We start from the raw sequence: 24,705 nt of genomic DNA on the forward strand, positions 1-24,705 counted from the left end.
TATAGCAAGAAACAGGTAGAAGGTTTCACATTCATCACCAGAATTGCAGGCTATTCCAACGAAGGCTTGGAGGCAGGCTTGTGGCAGTCTATAGCCCATATATGGATATGTATACACACACACACACACATATGTATAGTTTCATGTAGGTGACAATCTTTGCTCCATAGATTATCTCATACCTGTTATCACTCCTGTTTTGATTTATGATGCCTTAATGGGTCCCTCTATGAATTCTTTTCTAGAACTAAGCAGGGGACAGGTGGGGGAGGGGGTCAGTGCTCCATGCTATTCTGTGGCTAACAGGCTGAGTCCAGCCTTTTTAGGCCCCAGGAATGAAGGTAGTAGCTTCCTTTCTAGGAGACTTCTGTGGAAAACTGCAGGCAATTTGAATTGGTCATGGAGGGACAAAAGATGGATGTCTAGGTTGAACTGACCCTCGATCCTGAAAGAAAGGAGCTTGGCATCAAGCAGAGACTATGCCACTGTGGTAGCCTAACCATTAAGGAAGTCAGGGCCAGTGCCTCCCGAGAGGCAAGACAGTTCAAAGGCAGGGGTGAGGGCTCTGCTGCTTTAAGCCCTTCTAGAAAGACGCAAGTGACCCATCTGCCTGCCCTCATGCCCTCATTTGCCTGACCACCCTGCTAGCTGCAGGAGGAGAGGTTAAGAAGGCCAGGACGAACCTCGCCTGGGGCTGGTTAGTGTGGCTGTGGAGAAATAAGCAAGTCTAAAAACCACTGTGGCCACCTTCACCACAGAGTATGACCACAGAGGTCTGTACAGCATTCCAGATGTGTGACAATTACACATCTGCCACCCCACCCTGTTCCTTGGAGCAAACAGCTCAAGACTCCAGTTGCTTAAGAAGCCTGAAGAGAATGTTTCCTAAGTCCAGGCTTTGGGAAGGATGCTGTCTGCTCTTCAGGAGAAAGAGCAGGAGGAATGGACTCTTAGCAGTGAGGTTAGAGCCCCAAGCGCCTCGGGCAGGTCTCTGAAGTGGCCCTGCAGATGGAGGGTGGACCAGCTCTGTGGGTAGGATGATGGATCAGGCAGGAAAGGGGAACTTTCTAGAGCTAACCTGCTCTGAATCACCAACTTACAGCCATAACTAAGGTACACAAGGCTCTGAGCACAGGCACAGGCAGAGGCTGCTGTCTCTGCCCTAATGGGTAGAAACCAATAAGTCTGTTAGAAGATGGACATTCAGGTTTAGTGTTCTGAATAAATCTCCTCCTGCTGTCTCTCGGGTACCCATAGTTAGCCTTCAAATACCACTAAGATACCTAACTACATAATTACGCAACTAGGCGGCTTAGTCTATACAGGTACCTCTTGAGGTCCAACCCAGCTAGGGGACAGGAGGAGGGCATGGGCCTCCCATGTTCACTGTTTTACTGGGGAGTCACAGGTCACACAGAGACAAGGGTTAGACAAATGATGAGAAATAAAACTCAGAAGGGAGCAAGACACTGGCCAATCCTGACAGCTCTCATGTCAGAGGAACCTGGATTCCAGACCCAGGTTTCTACTAAAGTGACTGTGGCAAGTTACACAACATCTCACCCTGACCCAAATTTATTGCTCTGTAAAGAGCTCAGCCTTACTGATGGGGGGAGGGGGATGACAATGGGGTGGGGCCCAGGGGCAAATACAGCCCTTTGCATGGATCCTGCCTTCACCACAGACTGTCTCCTGGGTGAGCTCAGGGGCAGGCAACACCATTGGGTGGGTAGCAAAGGGTGATTTCAGAGAAGAGGCCAGGCCTGCCTGAGCAGGACTCTTAGCAACAAGCAAATTACACTGGAGGTGAGCAGGGAAATGCCCTTTAGAACTTCCGTGTGGCCACACCCTCACCCTGCCAAGCTTCATTTAAATGGATTATTGTTTATTGGCTGCTTATTCCATCTCTCGGGTTATGAATTATTTACCAGATAATGACTTCATAATTGTTAATGAGAGATGCCCCAAGGACATGCTGACATATCTTCTAAAGCCACGGTGCTAATTGTGGTGGAGTCCCAGAAACCCTCATGGGCCATATCCAGTGTCACTCCTGGGGACAGCCTGATAGGCCCTTGGGGATCCACAGTGAATCCAACCCCCCATGATATAGGTAAAGAAATTAGGTTCCAATCAGTTCAAAGGGGTATGTTTCCATGGGAAATGGAATTGGATACACCTTGGTAGTTGTCTGGGATGCCTCTGTGTGGAGGTGGCCCACTCTACCTCCTAGACATAGAGGTCACCTGCTGACTGGTGTGTTTAGTAAGCCACAGCAGCAGAATAACAGACTAGCGGAGGCCTGTGGATAGCAATGCACAGCCAGGACATCTCTGACTAGCGGAGGCCTGTGGATAGCTATGCACAGCCAGGACATCTCTGAAGGTGCATTTGGTGTGAAGAGAGCAAGAGTTAGCGTCTCATCCTCTGCTGGGGCCCCTGCCATTTAGACTAACAGCAAATCTCCATACGGTGCCATACTTTAGACACTATTCCTGATAATACTTTATAATACTACTCCTTATTTGCAGCTGAAGTTAGCAAGGCTTGGGGGTTATCCCCTACACTGGGAAGGAGGCAATGCTGGTATTTGAATCCAGGCAGTTTGATGCTGACAACTATGCTTTGAACCTCTGCAGCTTACTAGAAATGTGCCTAGTTATGAATGGAATGCCTAACTACTGAATGTACACATCTAAGTGTGGCTTGAATGTGAGACGGTATACAAGGGCCTGGGTTCCAGCGAAGTTTGGGCGGATCTTTCTGACTCCTAAACCATAAACCATATTTCCAAGTCTTCTTTGTGACACACCTCAGGGAGTATCCCAGAGATGGAGTTCCACCACTGCCTTCAGGAGGGTCCTATGATGGGTGGGACCAGGGCCCAGTACTGCTGAGTCTGTCTATACTCAGTCAGCAGTTCCTAGTGTGTGGGCTCTGGCTCAGCTCTGCAGGGCCACCCTCATATACCTAGAGGAGGCCAAGAGCTAGGTGAGGAGCCAGATACACAGGGAACGGTAGAAATCCCATAGCAGCACTGAGAGGAGCTGAGGCTGAATGGGTGTTGGGAGTGTCCCAGCCTCAGGGCTTCACTAGAGGAGAGCGTTCTCACAGAAGCACAGCGCTAGAAAAGATGAGACACTTAGGTTTAAGAGGACAAAGTGCTCCAAGGAGTACATTAGCCCGGGAGTCAAGGCGGGAGCAAAGTCCATCAGCCACTAGTTGGCACGAGGCAGATTTCTCTCACTGGATCCAAATGTGTCAGCAGCTGCACCTAAGCGCGTGCCTATGCAAGATGGCAGAGCACTCCAAATGCATGTTAGAAAGCCTCAGAATTGGTGTTAAATAAATAATCACACTATTTATTCTGGGATGGAGAGGCAGGGTACCACTCTATGTGCTAATGGGAGGGCGGGGCTCCAGCTTCATCTGGGCTGCCTCATGCACGCACATCCCTGAGTACGGAGCTCTGAAACGGCCTTCTGAAGACTCTGCGTGTTACGATTTTATTTCCCATGGTCAGCATCTGCCTGGGTACCCGGGGAAGGGGCGGAGGGTGGATTAATTGTCACCTCTGTGCTGTTATTAGTTTACTGTGTAAAGGCAGAAATATGCTTTAATGATTTCTTTTTGTTGCGGCTACCTTACAATCCAGATGCTTGTATCTAAATGAGTTGCTACAAATCAAACGAAGGGCCCACAAGGGTTGCTAGGCTGCTTCGGTCTCACACGGGTAGGGAAGCAAGCTTTGGTTCTGTGAATGAGGCTTAAATATCTCCATCCTCTCGCCTCCAGCTTGTTCATAAGTGAGAGTAAAAATACCGATCAGCAGCTGTAACGGGTGAGCTTCCAAGTGGCCTAGATCGGAGGAGGATCCAGAAGCAAGCGGCATGATCTGCAGGCTGCGATGGCAACTCTGTTTTCAGTGCAAGCCCTGGGTTGGGGACTCTTCTCATATGGTTCCTGCAATATTCCCAGTGCTTGGTGTGGTGATACCCGGCCTTATAGAAATGGTTTAAGGGACATTTGTTAAGCATGTTCCCCCATAGCACTTAGGGTAAACGCTTGTTGCATCCTTTGGATGTTATCACAGTCTGTTTGGATGCTGGTCTCCCTGCAGGAAAGCTTGTTAAGGACAGAGCATTGGTTGAAGCTATCTGGATAGCAGATGTGGCATAATACATAGTGTGGCTGCCAATAAGTGCTTCGAGGGATGAAGGAGTGAGCATTACAGCAGCCCTTTGCTTCCCAGTGTGCTGAGTTTGCATCCTGCAGCCCCCGCTGCTTCTGGCACTGTCTGTTCCAGGCAGAGGTCATGGTGGAGGGAGCAGGGAGAAATTCAGATGAGAAGATAAATGTTTAAAAGAATACTTGATTTGTTTTAATGAGACAGTATCTCAATATGCAGCCCGGATGGACTTTCAACTCAAGATCCACTTTTCTTGGCTACCTCAGTACTGGGCTTATCGGCATCTATCAACAAAATGGATTAAAAGTACTTTCCAACAGTTTTTAATTGTGGGTAAGTGAGATTGTCTATAATGGATGAAGATCTACAAGTTTAAGAGTAGGGTCACTCAAAAATGCACACGTGGTCCTTTACTAGAGCAGTGCTGGCAAGACCATGATGAGCCTCATTTTTAAAAAGTTATTTCAGTTATATAACAGTAATCTTTTTTTTTTAGATTTATTTTATGTATGAGTACCCTGTTACTCTCTTTGGACACACCGGAAGAGGACATTGGGTTCTATTACAGATGGTTGTGAGCACCATGTGGTTGCTGGGATTTGAACTCAGGACCTCTGGAAGAACAGTCAGTGCTCTTAACCACTGAGCCATCTCTCCAGCTCTGAGCCTCATTTTTTTTTTTTTTTTGTCTGAGCCTCATTTTTAAAAAGGTGTTCCACCCTAAGCACTTCACAGAGTCCAGGCTGAGGCTAACCTCTGTGCTTTACCCCCCCCCCCCGGCTGTCTTCACAAAGATGACAAATTCCCAACGGTTCCCAGCAGTCTTGGCTACCAGTGAGGATGCCTACCTACAAGCCAAGGAAGGCCACTTAGAAAGTCAAACTTTGACACAAAAACAAACTCTGGGGTCTTCAGAGAAACTATTTCTAGTCTAGGTGACAAACAAGGTTTTGAAGACAGACTGAACTGGGATGTACCTTTCGCCCTGCCTGTCACCAGCTAAGTGGAATTCCTATGAGCACATAGACTCTGAGTTCCCTGGGTCCCTCCAGGGTATCTCCTGCTTTCTGATGGCACAAGTATTAGTTGACAGTTTAAATTGGGAGCAGCAATTCAAGCTAGATATCATCTAGTAAGAACAATTCAATTAGAATTCCTGGTGGACAGACCCAGACCTCTGGCAAAGCTGTCTGGGCCATAGCTCTGTTCCCTGAGGCTGGGCACAATGGCCAGGTAGCATATCTGCCCCCCTTCCCTCTGTGTCCCCTCACAGTATTTCCTTAATTTCCTCTCATTGTCCCCATAGACCCCCCTTATCTTCCCCCAGTCTCCTCACAGGAGTTCAGGGTTAGTCTAATTCTGATAGATGGTTCTTACAGTTACTGGTACAGTGGGCTGGAAGCTGGTGAGCTGTCTCCAATTCCAGGGTCCTCTCCATCACACTGCCTATGAGGATAAGGTCTGTGGTTCTGCAGTATCTGGCAGAACATGATACTATGTCCTCATGTATTGACTAAGCCCCGTTCCAAGACTGTGGAGAAAAGGATAGACCGTGCTCTCTAGAAGCTAGTGGTCAGAGCAGGAAGATGAGACCCCAAGACAGAGGCTACAGATATAGCCAGGGAATGTGGAGTGCCAACAAATCCCCTGGTAAGGCCACAGGAAACAGGAACAAAGGGACTTTATTTTAGACAGGTTTAATTCAAGAAGGACTCTGAAATGTAACATAAACAGAGACTCAGCTGAGCATCAAGTCCAAGGCACAAGCAAGGCTGAAAGAACAGAGGACACTAGAGAGATGGAGAACTGGGGGAGAGCCTTAGGGCATTCGTTCTCAACCTGTGGGTCCCCCTCCTTTGGGGGTCCCATATCAGATATCCTGCATATCAGATATTTACATCATGATTCATAATAGTAGCAAAATTTCAGTTATGAAGTAGCAACAAAAATAATTTTATGGTTGGGGGTTACTACACCATGAGGAACAGTGTTAAAGGGTCTCAGAATGAGGAAGGTCGAGAGCCACTGCCTTAGGGGATGGGAGGAAGGAAAGCCAGAGATTTTCAGTTCACACAGCAAAGGAGGGCAAAGCTGTATGACTCCATAAAGACAGGAAGGAAGCCACCGAGGTCCTGGGGAAACTTTTGATGAAAACACGGGTATGCAAGAACACACCAGCCACAGTCAAAGCCTGGGTAAGAAATTGTGTCCAGACGGTGGCCATGGGCACATTGTTTTTTCAAGGGACTGAGCACTCAGATGTTCAGTGGAGGAGGTGGCTGTGGAGGTCCCCAGGATGGACCCAGAAAGACACCAAGGACAAACAGGAATGAACTGGGCATATATGGCGGCCAGAAGCAGTATTGGTCCATCCTTGGGGTAGGGACCACAGAGGTCTAACAGAGCCAGAACAGGGGGGATTTTGCTTGTTGGGGGGAAAGTACTGGGGAGGACTGATGGCATGAGGTGAACACAGTCCCAGTGACAGAGGCACGGGATGCAGTACAGCCCTGTTCTCAGTGCCAATGAGATTGGCATTGGCTTTCTAACTGCTCCAGAGCTCAGAGGTTTGTCCCTACCATTCTTAACCCACCACCCAGTCTTCAGTTCTGCATAGCCTTGAGTCTTGAGCTTACCACCCCTGGCAGCACAGAAGTCAGACTTGTCTCTCACTACTTCTGGGACTTTTCTTTTTATTACTTGGGCAATTTCCATCCAACTTCAGAGGGCAGGCAGCAGCTCTCCACACATTGTTCCTGAACTGGCCTGCTTTGTAATAGGACTCAGTAAACTGGTCCCGGGCTGTTTCTACTGGTCAACAGGGGCCATAGTGAGTTCCATCATCTTCTCCTATTGTCTGGGAGAATGAGCGAATATAATGACCAAGAATAAGGAACATATCTAGTTCTGGGCCCATATATATGATGGGTACTCAGAGGGACAGTCCTGGCTGGCTTGCAGAGTTGGTGTTGGTGGGATGTGGACAGAAAATTCAGAATGGCATTAGACACAGTTCCTACCCTTCAGAATGGACCGATAGTGGGCCAGACAAATATCCACTATAGGGACATCAGTCTGGGGATGCCGACACTAAAGCCCTCAGAAGTGTACTCTATCTGGTATACCTAGTGAGAAGTTCAGATCAACCTCCGTCTCCATGCCCAATCTATGCATGTCTGCCCAGAGTTGGGGTAAATCTGGGTTCCATGTCAACCGGCAACAGCAACAGGGTGTAAGAACCAAACTAAGGGCAATTGTTTAAGGAGCCAAAATCACTACTCTAGGGCCTCCTCGACCACCTCTTCCCTGGCATACCCAACGAAATCCGTCTTACACTGGAGCGAACCTCCACATTTCTTCTTTATCCTTCTGTTTGCTGGGAAGGAGATGGCTCCCAAACTCCACACTTCACTGACCCAACAGCCACAGAAGTAAAACACCCCCCAAGGTCTAGGACTATGATGGATAAGACTGTCCCTCTACCCCAACTCTGAGTTAGAGATGATATTAGATTCATGGCAACAGCCTGCCAGCAATCGGGATCTGGAGCCAATCAGTCCTTCTCCATGCCATGCTTTCTGTATTACTTGGAGGCAGCTGCTGGAGGCATAGTTGGGTGGTGGGCACCTTTACGGTGGCATCTGATCTAGGCCCAGCCTGTAGTTTCCTCTAACTTCCTGATTGCAATCTCTGCTCCCTATAACCTGGGATCATAGAAGCACAGGTTTTAATCTGTCTCTATGAAGAATCCCAGAATCCTCTATTATCTTTAATTGCACTGTTACTGAATCCCAAGACAAGGCTCTCTGACCAACAGAGAATCCTGCCATGGAAGGAAGCCGTGCTGGCCTGATGCTTGAGGGTAAGGTCAGAGTATCTGCTGATCCAAGGCAGATGCTATAAGGCTCCGATCAGGGGTGCCCAAGAACAGGTCAGCTGAGCCTTAGCTATCCTGAAACCCTGCACTCCCACCTCATCCTCATCCTCCTTCACTGCAAGCTAGGGTCCTCACCTTTAGTGGTTGTAAATGCGTGAGCACTGTCAAGTCCAGTTGCAGGCTCCATTATCGGTGCAGATGTATGCTGGCCTGCTCGAAGGATGCTCTCATCAGGTAGGTCACCGCTACACACACACCACCTGACAATTCCCACCCTACTCTCTCCTGGATTGACAGTTCTGAACCTAAATGTTAGGCCATTTCTCTCTAAGTTTAACATCAGGACATCAATGGCTATGCAAAGTACATCCTCAGAAATGTATTTTGTGGTACTGCTACGGTAGATGATTCAACAATATCTTAGAAGTCTACCTCTAGGGCATTAAGTAGGCTCTGTATATGTATTACATGTATATACATGTAACTATTATATCCCTAACATAAGAAGCTTTGATAAATTATACAGATTTCGAATCACTGAGATAAAATGCTACCTTAACATACTGCTGAGTCAAAACATTTACTAAGTAGTAGTGGATACAATGTGATTCCATGTATATGTGTATGCATACATATGTGCACATTTTATGTATGTACATGAGAAAAAAGAGACAGCAAAATGTTACTCTCCATAAAATATAATTGTATCCACATGATTTTAGGTTTTTCTCTATCGAATATGTACATATATACATGTATGGTTCTTTTGGTGTTAGAGGCTGAATCTGGGGCCTTGTGTATTCCAAGACTTCCTTCTGCCACTAAACTGCCCTCAGCACTTGAGATGATTTTTAAAAACATAATATTTTCATGATGTCTAATAATACATTTTAATAACAAAAAGCTGAATTGTAAGATTTTTTTCTTTTTTTCAATTTTTTATTAGATATTTTCTTCATTTATATTTCAAATGCTATCCCGAAAGTCCCCTATACCCTTCCCCCCACCCTGTTCCCCTACCCACCCAGTCCCACTTCTTCTGAATTATAAGATTTTAACTTTCTTAACTATAAAAAGAACAATAGTTTTGAGGTATTTTAAGATCATATAGCTGCTGGTCATCTCCAGATCTTTCTCCCTACCAGACACTTGAGATCTGGTTGAGGCCAAGATGGCTGAGGGAGTCCTGGGTACCTGTGATTCATGGTAAAACTCTCACCAACCATTAAGCAAGTGATCAGTTCCATTTCCCTTTTCCCTAGCCCTTCAGAATGAGAGAAGACAGCTAGCTTTGTCCACATGAGATGTCTCCCTCATTCCAAGGTTGTTAAGCAGATACTTACCTTGCGCCGTCCGTCTCTGGTCAGCTCAGGATTCGTCCCCAGGATGCAAAAACTTCGATGGCCACCAGCACTTAGCAAAGCATGGGCATAGCGGGGAAGCCAGACAGTCTGGAGAGAGAGAGAGAGAGGGAAAGAATGGGGTTGGGGTAGGGAACAACTATCATTTTTTGTGAACTATCTATTTTGAGTTCATAGATGAGCCCCACCCCCTTAATGGATGCTTGTCTCTGCCTCAGGCTTTTCCATGGTGTTGACCCCTCCTCCTGTGGACTCTCTTAAACAAGGGTACGAATACCTTAGCACACACAGATGATATGGTATAGTGAGCAGTACCCCATCATCTTCTCCATCTTCCACACAGGCTAGCTCTAATCCCCATCACTGAGCCTTTAGCAGAAAATAAGAATAAGAATGATGGCATTGTTGCCCACCCAATCCATACAAAGCAGTTCAAGATGGAAGGCCCCAAGAAATGCGGTCTTTAACCTAATGCTGAAAAAGACCATAAAGTCCAGAATTACAATAACAAATCATTACTTCTTTTAGACAATGGGGAAGAAGACCTTGAGGAGGCGAAGAATGGAATCCCTGGAGAGAAATGTTTTAAATATAGATTTAATATCTACTAGAAAGAGGCTATCTATTATGGGAAGGAAGAGTGATCCCTTGTTCACTCTTTCAAACGTAATATATGAGAAAGCCATCGCCATGATGGGAAATGGCATCCTCCCTGCAAAAGCACAGGACTGTCATTACCTGGAAATCAATATATTTTTTTAATGGAATATATCATTAGCAATTGATTTTCCTTTTTCCTCTTAGCACTCCAGGGTCCTAGCTAGCAGGAGAAAGCTTTAATGTGGTATGAAGGATTTGGACAGGTAAATAAGTTATTGTAAACGAATCTCACCTCATGGCCAGCATCTGATGACACGACGGGTCGTTTGCTGATCCTCTCTACCTAAGCTTTTTCAGCTGGCTCTGACAGGGACACCCGTGAGCCATATCAAATAGCCATTTGAAAGCTGAAGGTGGCAGAAATATTACTTTTCCCAAGGACAGAGTGTTCCCTTTATGATTAAGAAATAACCTCTGTGGGGAGGCAAAGTGAGCCAAGGTCACCATTTAATTTTGACACTGAGCCAAAGTCGTGAATACATTTCCTCCACCAAGCCAGTGTGACGCATGCGGAGACATCGATCACTCCAGCCACAAGGTATTGGCAACAATGGTGATCGGAAGAGCAATGAATTTCTGGGAAAGATCCTCAGCAGATAGGTGTTGGTGAAGAGAGAAGTCTAAAAGGTAGTGGTCACACTGGTTCTCAAGACCCTCATTCATTCACCCATTCATCCATTCACTCATTCATTTCTCATTCACTCAATTACTATTGCGTATCTCCAGCATGCTAGGCCATGTTCTAGGCAATGGAAAGGCATGAATGGACAAAAGGAAATGAGTATCATTAGCCTCATGGAGTCCACTGTCTAGTGGGAAGAAACAAACAGGACACAATGAACTTACCAGGTGAAGACTATATTAGAAGAAGGTGGGTACTATTTGTAGGGATGGAGTAGATAGGGATGGAGTAGAACACGTTGCTATCTGGGGACTGCTGTCAAATTTCAATAGAGTGTGTGAGATCCGCATCATAGAGTGTGACATTATGTACATATTGGAAAGGAGTGGGGAACAGGTCACATAGGAGTCTGTGACAGAGGGAAGAGCGCGTGCAAAGGGCTTTGGGAACTGGGACTTCATTCTAAGATCAATGAGAAAGTCTCTGTGGCTGGGCCATTCCAAACATCTTCTGGGACATTCAAGAAGATGAAGCTTGACTGGTGGTTATTCTGATTGTGGAGTGACTTGTGGGCCATTGGAAAGGCTATTAATTAAAAGCATGAGGATCCTAGTGATCAGACACCTGAGAAAAATCTCTCAGAAACCCACATTATCTGTTTTTCTTCTCCTCCACCCAGGTAGGTTCACATCTCTCCAGCTAGACAATACCCATGGCCCAGGTTGGAGCTGAATGAATATGGCTCAGACCAGACAGAAGGTTAAGGGGCAGTAGTGGAGAAGGCTTACAGAACAGTCTATGACTTACTCTTACAACAGTGGTTCTACCTTTATTGTGTTCGACACCACTTGTGAGGAGATCATGGTAAGAGTTCTGAAAGGATTAAGCCACATGCAAAGTCAGGCTTCTTTTCCTGATAGGAAATGGCCTGTTTGCTAGTATGCAGAACAACTCTCTTCGTCCAGGTCAGCTCCCTACCCTACCACCTGCTCTATGTCCTTTGAAGCACACCTGATCTGTATTGGGTATCACCATGGTTTTGATATCCTCTGACTCCAGTTAGGTTCAACCTATGTGGGTATCAGTAGGAGGCTGAGTATGGGTTGGCCTTGACTCTGTTGTGTATTCAAATGCCGTCTATGTCCCTCAAATGAAGGGGACAGTGCATCCCCCCCTCCCCACTAGGTTTCAGTAATAGCTGCCTCCCCTTACAACCTGCAGTGCATAGGCAGTAATTACCCCTACACTCATTATTAGGGCTGGGATATTGTACTATGGTATCTTTATACCGTACCTATGCTTCTGTGATTTGTTCTTTTGTTTGACTCTCTTCAAACGACACATATGAACTTATTTGTTACTTTTGGAGAGGATTAAACAAATGACTTTACAATGGGGATTCTTATATTACTACATGGTTTCATGATACTGGGTAAGTTACTTAATTCCTAAGAACCCACTTCTTATTTCTCAAACTAGAGAACACGCTTTATGAGCTCTTGTATGTCTCATCAGCACTGTCCCCTCTTGATAGGGCTATCAGTCATCCCAAGTCCCCAGCAAGAAGCTCCCAAGTCACGATGCTTTGGCCCATTCCCACCAGGCTCCTCCCTTATGGGGGTTTTAACTCTTCTTAGAGTACATCTAGCCCCAATCTGCTTCAGTAGTTTTCTTTATCTTTTCATATTTTTCCTTTCTTGCTGTTTTTCCTTCTATCTAACCTCCATTCCTTGTAGTCAGCTCTGAACCTGAAAAAAGATAGTATTTTAATCCTTGACTCTCAGGTCCGTGGTGCCCATGCCACGGCAGCACACAATAGATCGGGAGGCATCAGCTCTTCTTCTTAGGTAGTCTACAAATGACACCCACTCACCCATACACATTCTGCCTTAATGAGCTACTTGGCATAGAAAATGATTTTAAGTTATTAGAAAGCCAGTTTCAATGGTCAGAAAGCTATTTCTATTCTTATGAACCACAATGACGGCCAGCATGGTGTGAATAGCCCGAAGGGAGCAGTATCAATGCTCATCTCTTGGCACTAACCAATGGTACTTAACAAGAGGGAAAGCATGGCTGCTACTAGAAATCTAGCCAACTAACCTGGACCAGTAAGGGTGGGCACCTTAGAGAACCTACTCCTGCTACCTTACTTAATGAGCATCATTCCTAACTACACTCTAAATATTTATCCTTAGACTGTGGTAAGTATAGCTCTCACCCTTCACCAAAGAAATTTCTCATTGCAACAAAGGGAGACAGTTATGGAAAACCACAACTGGCTAAAATGCAGAGAACAAGTAAGCGTGGGGTGCTCGGCCTGTCTGACACATGTACAACACAGTGTCTGACTCTAAGGCTTGGGGAGCTTTACAGAAGAGGAGGCAGAGACATGGTGAGGACCAGGGAGTCTGTTGTGAGATTGTGTCTCCTAGAAATGACAGGGAAGCCTCACTCATGACACCTCAGCAATGACATGACAACTGCTCAAACAAAGACAACCCAAAAGACACGCTGACACGTAAAGGGAGAAATCCCATAGGGCCCCACAAATAGACAAAGAACTACAGACAACGAAGATGCTTTTCCAGGGACGAGCCTCCTAATTGATTATCCAATATCACATACTTAGCCATAATATCATATACATATAGGCGATGCTAAATGGATGGATTTATATATTTAGGTATTATGTACTTTGTGTGTGTGTGTTTAAAGAAGGAGGCCTTGATTTTGAGAGGGAATGGAGGAAGGAAAGGGAAGGAAGAAAATATTAATTAAAAAATAAACCAATCTTTGGTTGTGAGCCTAGCCTTTAACGGCTGAGCCACTTCTCCACCTCCCCACCTCCTGCTCCCAAATTAAAAAAAAAAATCAATAAAAAGCAAATAATATAAGATACAATTTGTTAAACGCATGAAACTCAAGAAGGACGAAGACCAAAGTGTGGATGGACACTGTGCCCCTTCTTGGAATTGGGAACAAAACACCCATGGAAAGAGTTACAGAGATAAAGTTTGGAGCTGTGAAGAAAGGATGGACCATCTAAAGACTGCCATATCCAGGGATCCATCCCATAATCAGCTTCCAAACGCTGACACCATTGCATACACTAGCAAGATTTTGCTGAAAGGACCCAAATATAGCTGTCTCTTGTGAGACTATGCCAGGGCCTAGCAAACACAGAAGTGGATGCTCACAGTCAGCTATTGGATGTATCACAGGGCCCCCAATGGAGGAGCTAGAGAAAGTACCCAAGGAGCTAAAGGGAACTGCGACCCCATAGGTGGATCATTATTATGAACTAACCAGTACCCCAGAGCTCTTGTCTCTAGCTGCATTTGTATCAAAAGATGGCCTAGTAGGCCATCACTGGAAAGAGAGGCCCATTGGACTTGCCAACTTTATATGCCCCAGTACAGGGGAATGCCAGGGCCAAGGGGTGGGGGTGGGTGGGTGGGGGACTGGGGGGGGGAGTGTATTGGGGACTTTTTGGATAGCATTGGAAATGTAATTGAGGAAATTACCTAATTTAAAAAAAAAAGCAAATAATCTTTTTCTAGTAATATTTTGTTGTTTTAAGCAGGGTCCTCCACACAGCTAAGTCCTATGTAGACTTAGCTGGACTCAAACGCAGAGATCCTCCTGTCTCTGCTTCCTGAGCACTGGGTTTCAAGAAGTGCATTGCTATGTCTGATTCTGGTAATGATTCTGATCCAAAACACAGCACTGTAACCCCTCCCCTTGTCTCAGAGGGTCATGGGCTGGGGAGACGTCTCAGGACGGACTCTAAGAAGTCCCAGGGAGCAGGGTATCTCACGTGGGGACTTGATCCTGGGTGTTTCAGGTCAGCTGATCCCCTCTCTTCCATTAACTGAATTACTAGGGGACAATTTCCAATCTTAACAAAACTGACATTAAAAAACAAAAGGACAGAGGATTCTCTCTTTAAAAAAATCACAGCAGGTAATGTTACTCCTCGTAAATGAGATCTTTAACCTTCACCTCCCAGGGTACTTAATGGATGAGACTGACTTTGACAAGACAAAGACCATCATGAAAACAAGAAACCAGAACGGGCTGTTTGGGTTAAATGCTGAGCGCTTTCAAAATCTAAGTCAGAGAGACATTTCAACTCAAAATCTGTGAGTGTAGATGATTCATGACACGAACCAAACTGATAGCCAAGAGAATTATAAACAAGGGCCCTAGGAGTTTTTAACATCTCTATAAAAGACACCTTTTTTTTTTTTTTTTTTTTTTTTTTTTAAAGAGAGAAACTGCCTGCAGAGAAGAGAAACCAATTAGGGAGTCTCCAGTTTGATATAGGATCAGAAAGCAGCTATGCCTGACTCTTGACCATACACCCCAATTACAGTTCTAGCACTCAGCAGTCCAACATCCCTTGGCTGGCTAGGGAACAGAGATTCCCCCTTTCTTGGAAAGCAAAGGAACAGAGCTGGAGGCTATAAGCTGAAAGGGGAAAACTAGCCTCAAGCCTACCTCCTGCCAGCCTGGATGCAGGGTTCCCCAGCAGCTTTGGCGTGAGGATCAGACATCCAAACACATCCCGTAGAGGGAACACTCATTCATACTTGCTTTCTTTCAAGAAGACAGAAAAACAGGCCATCCATTAATAATATCAACCACGGGCTCACCAAAGCCTGCAGGCATCTTGCCAATACAAAAATAAGCATCAGGTTTATCCATTAAGTTCACAATGGTTCACTGGGCCGAGGGGTCCGGAAGGCTCTGCTTTTAAAAACGGAGAGTGGGGATGCAAAGACAGAGCACGTCTAAAAGTCCACCAGGCACCACGCAGAGATTCCCATCTCCATTAAGGTCCAGCGTAGGCCGCTGACGAGATCCATGACTTGTTTCCCACCGCTCTCGAGGCCCTGCCTGGCAAGCTTTATTGTGGACATATATTCCTCAAAGCAAGCTTGTGTCTGCTGGGGCCATGCTGCTTGTTTAGAGAAATAACAATTCCAAGATGCTTGAGGTTTGCAAAATGCAGCACCACACGTTCCACCTTTACCTTCTCTAACAAGTTGACGAACCGAGTACTTTTATTATTTTCCATTTTACAAGTGAGGAAACAGAGGATCTCAGCAAATAAGAGGCATCCCAAGTCACACAGAAAGTGTCACAAAAGGGAGACAGAACAGGATCTCTGGATGAGAATGGCCCTGTCACTAAGGATCGTAGGTGGTCCCATGCTCATCATCGGACTGGATAAGAGGAGAGTAAAGGTATGGGGACCACCCTCATTTCAGTCACCCATGCTGAATCTACACCCCACTCTGTCCCCAGACAGCCTGGTTGGGTCAGGCGACCTCACCCCGCTTCAAAGTTCCCCTCCTCCACCTGCTTCTGGCTTTGTCAACAGTGAGCAACTCTTTTTCGTTCTTTGCAATCAGTAAGATGATTAACCCAGCGTTCCTCAGTCAGTATCTTCATTATCATCATTCGCCCCACAAGACAAAAGTTGAGTTAAATGACATTTAAATTCTTCCTAATACGAGGAATTAAGTTCTGAAGAGGAAGATTTTTGTCAGAGCTTTGGAGCCAGAAGCCATTGATATGTGAGAATTTTTTTCACCCTCTCCTAACTTCAGGGAACAATTTTTACCCATCCTTGGGTCAACTATCTGTCCTCTCTCTCCACCAGGACAACGATGACATGCTTGAGCTATCTCCAAAAAAAAAAAAAAAATGCTATTTTAGATTATTTCAGGATACAACTTTCCCTACCTATCTTTCATGAAAACTCTGATTCCCCTCTCCCTCTCTCCACTGACACCCAGAACACTCACTGTCAGAATGCTAAGCGGACACACTAAGCTATCATTGGCTTCTGCTACTGATGCTTGAATTTGGCCATGTCATCTCTCATCTTACGATACAGACTGATTATGTGTTCCAAACTCATTTATGTGGAAGCCTTAACGCCCTACCCGACTGTATTTGAAGGTAGAGGCTTCAGAGCAGTAGCTATAACTGTGAACCCAACCTGACACAACGTTTGAACTGGTACCTTCATAAAAGATGGAGTGTCATTAACAGGTCTCCCCCAAGATCTCCCCATGAAGACACATAGAGAGGGTTTCAGCTTGAGGCCAGGAGAGCACTCCTCTAGAAGCTGCCTAATGAGGACTGCTCTGGGATTCTCCAGCTTGCAGAACCATGATGTCATTTTCAATGGTGAAGCCTCCCAGACTTTGGCATTCTGTGATGTCAGCTTGAGCCAAGTCACATCTGCCTCATGACAACAGGCTCATGAGGTAACTTTGTTGCTGCTACAGAGATTGTGCTAAACCTTGAGGCTTGTTACAGAGCTCCTCAACAAAGAGGCATCACTTAAGGTCCTGGGACCCTGGTGAGTCCAGGCAAATGAAGCTCTTCCTAGTGTCCCGATCTCAGATTTCCCAGCTCTTCTCTGTAACTGGACATTTGTCTGCCCCTCCTCTCCAGAAGTTTCCCAGCTCCGCTTGGAGCACAGACACTTTGCCTGCAAACACAAGACTGTCTCACTATCAGCACGTGTGCCACCCATGTAGCATTCCAAACAGGCCAACCTGGCATCAGTGGCCCCATCCCTTAGGTTCCTCATTGTCTTGGGGTGAAAAAGAATGTAGAGACAAGGAAAATGGGGTGCTCATGTCTTGAATGGATCCTATTATGCTATTAACTAAACTGCTAGAAATGTAGACTGAAGCATTTCCAGAAAGTTTGCAGATCACACCCAAACTATTTTTCTCTATTAAACAGCTAATCCTTCAGAAATTCACAATTATGTGCCCAACTCAGTTATACCACTCAATAGCAACAACCAACCTCTGTCCCTATCACACGAGTAGATAGATGTTTCTGTCACTGGGGCAGGACCTTTGTATTTCCTAAAGTGTCCACCGTGAGGGGACACTGAAAGCACTGACTGGATTTATTACAGCCTGACTTGTCCACCATGTCATCAAAGATGTCATCAGAGGGGTACACCTGGCATATAGGAGATGCTTGGTGGAGCCTATTAAAAGACAGAAAATGCATCCAAGATGTAACTCATCTTCTACAATTTTCTTTTGAACATCTGGAAGATAGTCACACCATAGTTTTCTGACTGGAATACAAATTAGTTTGTAAAAAAAAAAAAAAAAAAAAAAAAAGAAACCAGACATCGCTTCCAGATTCCGCACTTATAAACAGTCGCACAATCTCCCTTTAAATTGCAATAATTCCTTCCCAGATGTTGCTTCTCCTTCAGACCCATAAATTTAAGCTTTTCATGATGACGCCTCACATTTGCCTGGCACTGTGGACCATTTGGAGCGTTTCTGCATCTCCTCTGCCTTATTAGACCACCTCAAGTGCCCTGAGAGGCGGGGCAGCACCAACACCCCTAATTCAGGGACAGGCAGGCCAGCTGCTGCTGCACCAAGCAGACCAGGGTGGGTGTGAGCTCCTTTCTTTTCTTATGTAGGGAGACACATGGCACCCCTTTGTCTAGCTCCGTCTAGGTAGACGTGCAGTGGTTGTGCCCACTCCTGTTTCACGGGGCTTCCGGGGGTGCTGTCTCTTTAAAGCTCTGACTCAACTGTAGACAAGTTTCTCCCCTGGATCCACCCTGATAGCTCCTGGGGCCAGGCTGTAACATTTAATCAAGACTTGCTGAGGAGTCTTGGGGAATGAAACCAAACAATAGGCCAGGAGGCAGGGAAGGAGAGCAACCCACAGACAGGCAAGCTGGCCTCTAGCCTATTGTAAGGGGCCCTGGCTCTGGCTAGGCTCAGCTTAGCTTTGCAGGACAGCCACATCTCAGCAGTAGGTACACCTCTGCACCAGGTATCAGCCCCAGGGGAACTTGCATCCAGCCAAGAGCATGACATCGGTCTGGGCCCAAGGACAGCAGCAGCTTCTTCTCATCTGAAGCCTATTTTCCCCTGGGAACACTTGCCTGATTATTTAAGGATGCCTGTAGCCCACACCTGAAACACCCCGGTAGCCAGTGCATCAGAAAGCTCTAGGAACACATCTGGGTATGTCAGGGGTCTGCAGACAGTATCAGAAATGGAAGGGCTAGGGGACCTTCCAGCTGACTTCCAGGGTCTGGAATGGGTTACTTTGGTTTAGCTCACCCGGTACTGCTCAGGGGCCCTCAGCCCCTCAGCATCCCCTGCCTCCCTGGGCCTTGACTTCTTAAAAGCTTTGAAGAGGAATGTTGGCAGAAAGGAACCTTGCAGGGTGCTGTCAGGGAGGCTCTGTACACTTCTGCATCCTCAAAGAGACAAGGAGAGGCCTGAGTCCTTCCCTAAGTTTCGAGTCTAGAGCCTGGCTCACAGGTTGCATGGCGTAATTGGAGTTTCATGTCTCAGGTGCACTGGTTCAGGAGGTTAGCTCAGTCTGTGTTATAGTTAGAAGATTTACCACCTAAGACAGCTGTTCTCAACCTGTGGGTTGTGACCCCTTTGGTGGTAGAATGACCCTTTCACAGGGGTCACCTAAGACCATTGGAAAACACAGATGTTTACATTAATATTCACAAAGGTAGCGAAATTGTAGTTATGAAATAGTAATGAAAATAATTTTATGGCTGGGGGTCACTACAACATGAGGGGCTGTATTAAGGGACCTCGGCATCTGGGAGGTCGAGAACCACTGCTCTACGACAATTGGGTCTAAGTCTCAGCTCTGCCACTTAGCAGCAGGTGACACCATTGCCCACCTTTCCTACTGGCCTTAGTGTCATTCATCTGAGAGGGGCAATAGTAATGAATATCAGTAAAATTGTTCTGAGAGCTCATTAAATGTTCAGGTTGGGTCTCTGGCCCCATACTATCCCCAGCAACTGGTAAGTCAGAGCTCAGGCCCAGAGCCCAGTACTCCAAGGCCAGCAGCTGAGGACCCTCCTTCCCCTTTTAGCCGCAAATGGACCTGGAAGGCATTGCTTCCTCAGCCACTAAAGAGCCATTTTGCTTGAATGGATCTGAGGTTGTTCCTATACTCTCAAAGGAACCAAAATTGTGAAAGAAAGTCTGTGGAGATTATGAGATTTTTTATCCAGATATGATGAATTATCCATTCAAAAAATAAACCACAGACAGGCATGTTTCTCCATACTCAAGCAGAAAGCAGTTATTACCAGGAATTTCTGTAAGTATGCTGTTTTTCTTGGCCAATGTAGAAGCTGCCGAGGAAATGAAAACAGAGCGAGAGGCTGACTCGGGCTTTCCCGATTGCTACCAACATGTGCAGGTAAGTGGCTTGGATGTACCAGGGCTTCATGGTTCCTCTGAAAACCATGGAGCTGGGCTTGGGGGTATATCTCAGTGGTTGAGTGCTTGCTTAGCATGCATAATGCCCTGTGTTGCAAAATGTCCAGTATTATACATGTACACGTGCAGAGGAGGGACTGGGACACGCACACACACACACACACACACCGCCTCACTATGGCTCACCAATCTCATTGCTCTTGTGCAAACTAAAGCACTGACTGTGAGTCAGGCCACGCCCAGGGCAGCCTGTGAGAAGGCATCCAGTGTCAAGACCATAGACTGCCATGGACTGATGCAGGCAGGATGAACAGCTGCAAGGCAGTGTGCAGCATAGGCTCAAGGTCTCACGACTAGCCAGGAGAAAGGACAGACTGTGACCCCATTCTCCTCGTTCCTTAGCTCCTGTGTTCTCTTCCACCCGAGAATCTTTCTACACTTGAACTGCCGCCAAAGAGCTAGTAGGAAAGTCCCTCGCTAAGGTTAGACAACAGCACAGTCTTCCTTCAGAAAGCCCCTTCTCCACTCTCCACTGAGCATTAAATCAAATATTCCTGCCATGCTGTATTTCTTTTTAAGCTTGATGTTTCTAAATTCAAACACATCTATAAATAATACATACTCATTTATATGTACATTTAAAGGATAAAAAGATAACAAAGACACCTGTAGATTCTTACGAATACTAATAGCCTACTCCCAATACAGTGGTAGCAAACAGCTAATGAGTAAGTTACTCTACTTCCGTCCCTCCCTGGCAAGGAGGGGCCCTTAATTCTCTGCCTCTTCCCACGGTCACATTTATCCATCTGCTTCTTCTTTTGTATGTGGGACTGTGTATTTTTTTCCTCTTCAGTTTTATATGAAACATTTAGCAATGAGGTAGCAAATAAAAATACTACATATCATCTAGAATTCATATAAAACTGTGCTTAGTTTTAATGCATCTAAAGGTTGAAAAAATGAAACACATAGATGCTTCTGAAAGGCCTATTTATATTTTATTACACACGTCGTACTCCATTGAGAAAATCTAGAAGGTGATGCTGCTCCCTCTGTCACAAGGAAACGTGGCAAAGACTGCCCCACACAGAGAACATTTTTTCCTTTGGAATACTGGGCAACATCTTGCAATCGCCACAACAAACAGAAATGGCTCAAGCAATTCATCTGCACCCTCATTAGTCTTTGGAAGGAAGGGAACGTTACTCCCTCTAAAGAGTGCACTCTTGGCATTACCTAGCTATCACCTCCCATGTCTAGCCTTCATTCCAAATGGATGCCCTGGACAGAGCTCCCTCACCTCTGAGACAAACACTTGAGTCAGCTGGAAGCAGATCCAGTTGGCCTCTGCCCCAATTTTTGACCCACCTTCATCTAATTTGCTAGCCGGACTGACTATGTGTGGTGATGGGAGAACTCTGGGACCACCACTACACACAGTCTGGGACTTCTAGAAGGACCAGGAAGGCATTATGTCAATCCAGGTTGGTCACTGGAGGATCAGAGAGCCCCGAAAAACAGACTGATAGGGAATTACTCAGAAGGACCCCTGTCCCAAAGTAAGGATTTAGATTTCAACTCTCTCGCTAGGAGTTAATTCAGGAAGCATGATGAGCGAATGGGGATGTGAGAAAGGACAGGAGAAAATAACGGTGGTTACCACTGTGGGCAAGCTGGACTTAGTCCTACAGAGCACCCTCTAAAAGGCTGTGGGGAGCACCTCAGACCTGTCCGCCAAGACGTGAGGATAATTCCTGCCAGGATAATTTTCACCGTGTTCCATCTATTACTGGTGCAGAATGCTCCACCCCATACCCGTTGCCTGCTCCAAGGTTAGGCTGTGGGCTAGAAGGGTGGGCTAAACACCCTCATGCAGTGACAGGTAAGAAATGGGAGTTGCTAGCAGGTGACCACTCCCTCAGTTCCAGTGGCAGATTTCAACTCTGATCAGTAATACATGCACCGCCAGTGACTATTCTGCTGTTCTCAGACTATTATGTGAGGGGTGGGGCGAACTGCTCTATGCAGTGTGCAGACCTTGAGCATGCCCGTCCCCTCAGCAGAGGCCATGTCAAATGTGTTTATAATGGGCTCATCTGGTATCTGTCGGCCGAGCAGCAACCATGTATGAAAAATATCATTGAGGAGCAAATTAAGTGGTCTGTCTGCCAACAGCCTGTTTGGATGAAGAAGGGCCACTGTTGACAAATCTATTAAAATTATACATAAATTATCTAAGAGTACATGGATACATGTTCAGAAGGAGGGCATTGATCTTGGGCATTTTACATACGGCCTGGATTAATTCATCTTGCCTCACTTGAATGGAGTAGTGATATTTAAGAGAAGAGGTGGGAAAAAAAATTATGCTTGCCACCTGCCAGACCCAAAGAAACACTGTGTGTTTCCATTTTTCAAGATGATGACTTAAGATGCCAAGATGTCCAGGTATTGCCAAGGTCCTCTACAAAGAGGGCTGGAAACGTATGGCTCTAAAGGACTCCAGAAAGGGAGAAAGGAGAGTGGGGAGGTCAGGTGGACTCTCCCATCAGGCGGAACTGGAAAAGGGATGGGAGGCAAGTGCTGTATTTGAAGTGCCTTGTGTTTGATGCTCCAGAAGGGCCTTATGGATGTAAGGTAGAAAGGGAAGGGAGCCAATGGAGATTGCCATAGCTGAACACGATATAGTGTGTGTGTATGTGTGTGTGTGTGTGTGGGGGGGGGGTTAATCCCACGGGGAGCCTCTGAGAGCAAAGGAGAGTACATGTTCTTCTCCTCTCCTCACACAGGCCAGGAAGTTGGAACATTGTGTTCAACTTCCATTTGTCCTTGGCTGAGGGTTACTGTCAGGGAATGAAGTCCTTGGCACTCCATGTCTGCCTCAAGTGGTCAGCAAAGGGGTCAAGGACTCTGGAGACAGCGCCTCCCTCCGACAAGTGCGAACACTGTGCTGGGGCTTCATAACCTCTGATCGCTTGGATGGGATTCAATTTGCTACTTTCAAAAGTCTAACAAAACCAGACTACCCTCTAGCCCCCATGTAATCATGGAATAATGTTATAATCATTTTGCAAGAAAACTGCATAATTTCCCTGATGGAAGTACTGGCTTTGAACCTCTCAGGGCTTCACCCGCTACATTACTTTTCAAAGTCTGAGGTAGCAGGTTCCAATTATCTGAAAAACATTTAAAACAGTAAAATGGCACAATACCTAGTGTGATTCAGATGGAGAGAATGCACATTTTCCAGGACAGACACCCTGATTAGTGACTGTGATTGTTAAACACATTTCAGGTAATATAGTGATAATGGACATTAATAGTCGCAATAGTACTGAAGTGCTGAAATATAATCATTTCTGATTATATTACTATTTCCTTTTGTGGAGCACAGTGCATATTTCCAAATGACTCCGAGCTCATTAACTGACACAAAAGCCCAGTGGTGGCCACAGGAAGCGGGTCAGAAGGGTCTCACAGTTCCTGGTGTTTGGAATGGAGGAAACCAGGACTTGAGTTCACAGGGGTCCCGGCAAACCCAGCCTGCTCTGTCCTTTGGCTTCCTTAGAGACCTATTTCACCAGCATCAGTGACCAAGGGGCCAATAAGAAATGCATCAGTGTGCCATGTAACAAGCTAATTGCTTTAAGTGAGAATTCTACATATGTCTATGTCTATATACATGGTGATCTTTCTGCCATCCCTTATGATCCCTCAAAAAGTATGATGCCTTATACTTAATATAGACAATTATATCAATTAACAATGTATAAAAGTAAAAAGGACTCAGTTATTAATTTATTTGACATGGCCATGGTAGTTAGTCTTGGGATTATGACCTCACCATTTTGGTCTAGCTATAAACATTTTTTCTTATTTCTTTCTTTATTAATTATATTGTACCAGATTATACAAGGTCATTTTCATTTTCATGCAAGTATATAATTTACTTTATATAAAAACTTTTTTTGAACTTTATTTTACTTTCACGTGTGTGTGTGTGTGTGTGTGTGCCAACAGAGACCACAAGAGGGGTGCGGGATCCCATGGAGCTGGAGTCAGAGGGATTGTAGCCACCCAACTTGGGTGCTAGAAACTGAACTCTAACCTTCTGAACGGGCAGCAGGCATACTGAGTCACCTCTCCACACCTATAAACAAATCTTTCAGATCATTTAAAAAGCAACCCAACTAGAGGTTAATTGTTGCCAGAGATTGCAAATACTCATCTCTAAGGCATCCACCAAAATGAACAAACATGCAAAAATCACTTTGGGGAGTTGAGACCTATGGTTTGCAGTAAAAACTTCAAGGAAGGGCTAGCTAACTCTCAGATTCACACAGTGCTGCCTCTCTGAGGGTAGTGAAGCTGTGGGCAACTGTGAGAGGAATCCAGAAGCACGGAACCACATGCACTGGAGGTGAGGCTGGGAAGCAGAAGTGTCTCTAATGACTCATGAGATGTAAGTGGGAAAGGCAGGCTTCATAAGTCAACAGTTTATATCGTTAATAACTTTAAACACATGCAATATAGGGCATCAATTAAGTAGTAAAAATAAACAAAATTTAAAATTCTACCCATATTGAAAAAATCCTATATATTTGGGTTATTAAATATTTTTGAGACCTTTTCTTTCAGTAAAAGGAGAAGCTGGGTGTAAAATTAATTTTCTCAGTTCTACAGGTGGGTGGCTGACACCCTGGCCAAGTTGGAATTTAATA

The 24,705-nt window shown here is 45.6% G+C and overlaps 1 protein-coding gene across 1 annotated transcript in view; it reads right to left on the reverse strand.

Annotated features, from left to right (window-relative positions):
* Window positions 1–24,705, reverse strand: part of Klhl29 (kelch like family member 29) — a 303,183-nt gene that overhangs the window by 208,330 nt on the left and 70,148 nt on the right. The window contains exon 2 of the mRNA XM_021179297.2: window positions 9,410–9,517. The gene's annotated coding sequence lies outside the window, so the exon portion shown is untranslated. The remainder of the gene's footprint in view (window positions 1–9,409; window positions 9,518–24,705) is intronic.

Source organism: Mus caroli, chromosome 12 (genome assembly GCF_900094665.2).
Source record: "Mus caroli chromosome 12, CAROLI_EIJ_v1.1, whole genome shotgun sequence".
NCBI classification, from domain to species: domain Eukaryota; kingdom Metazoa; phylum Chordata; class Mammalia; order Rodentia; family Muridae; genus Mus; species Mus caroli.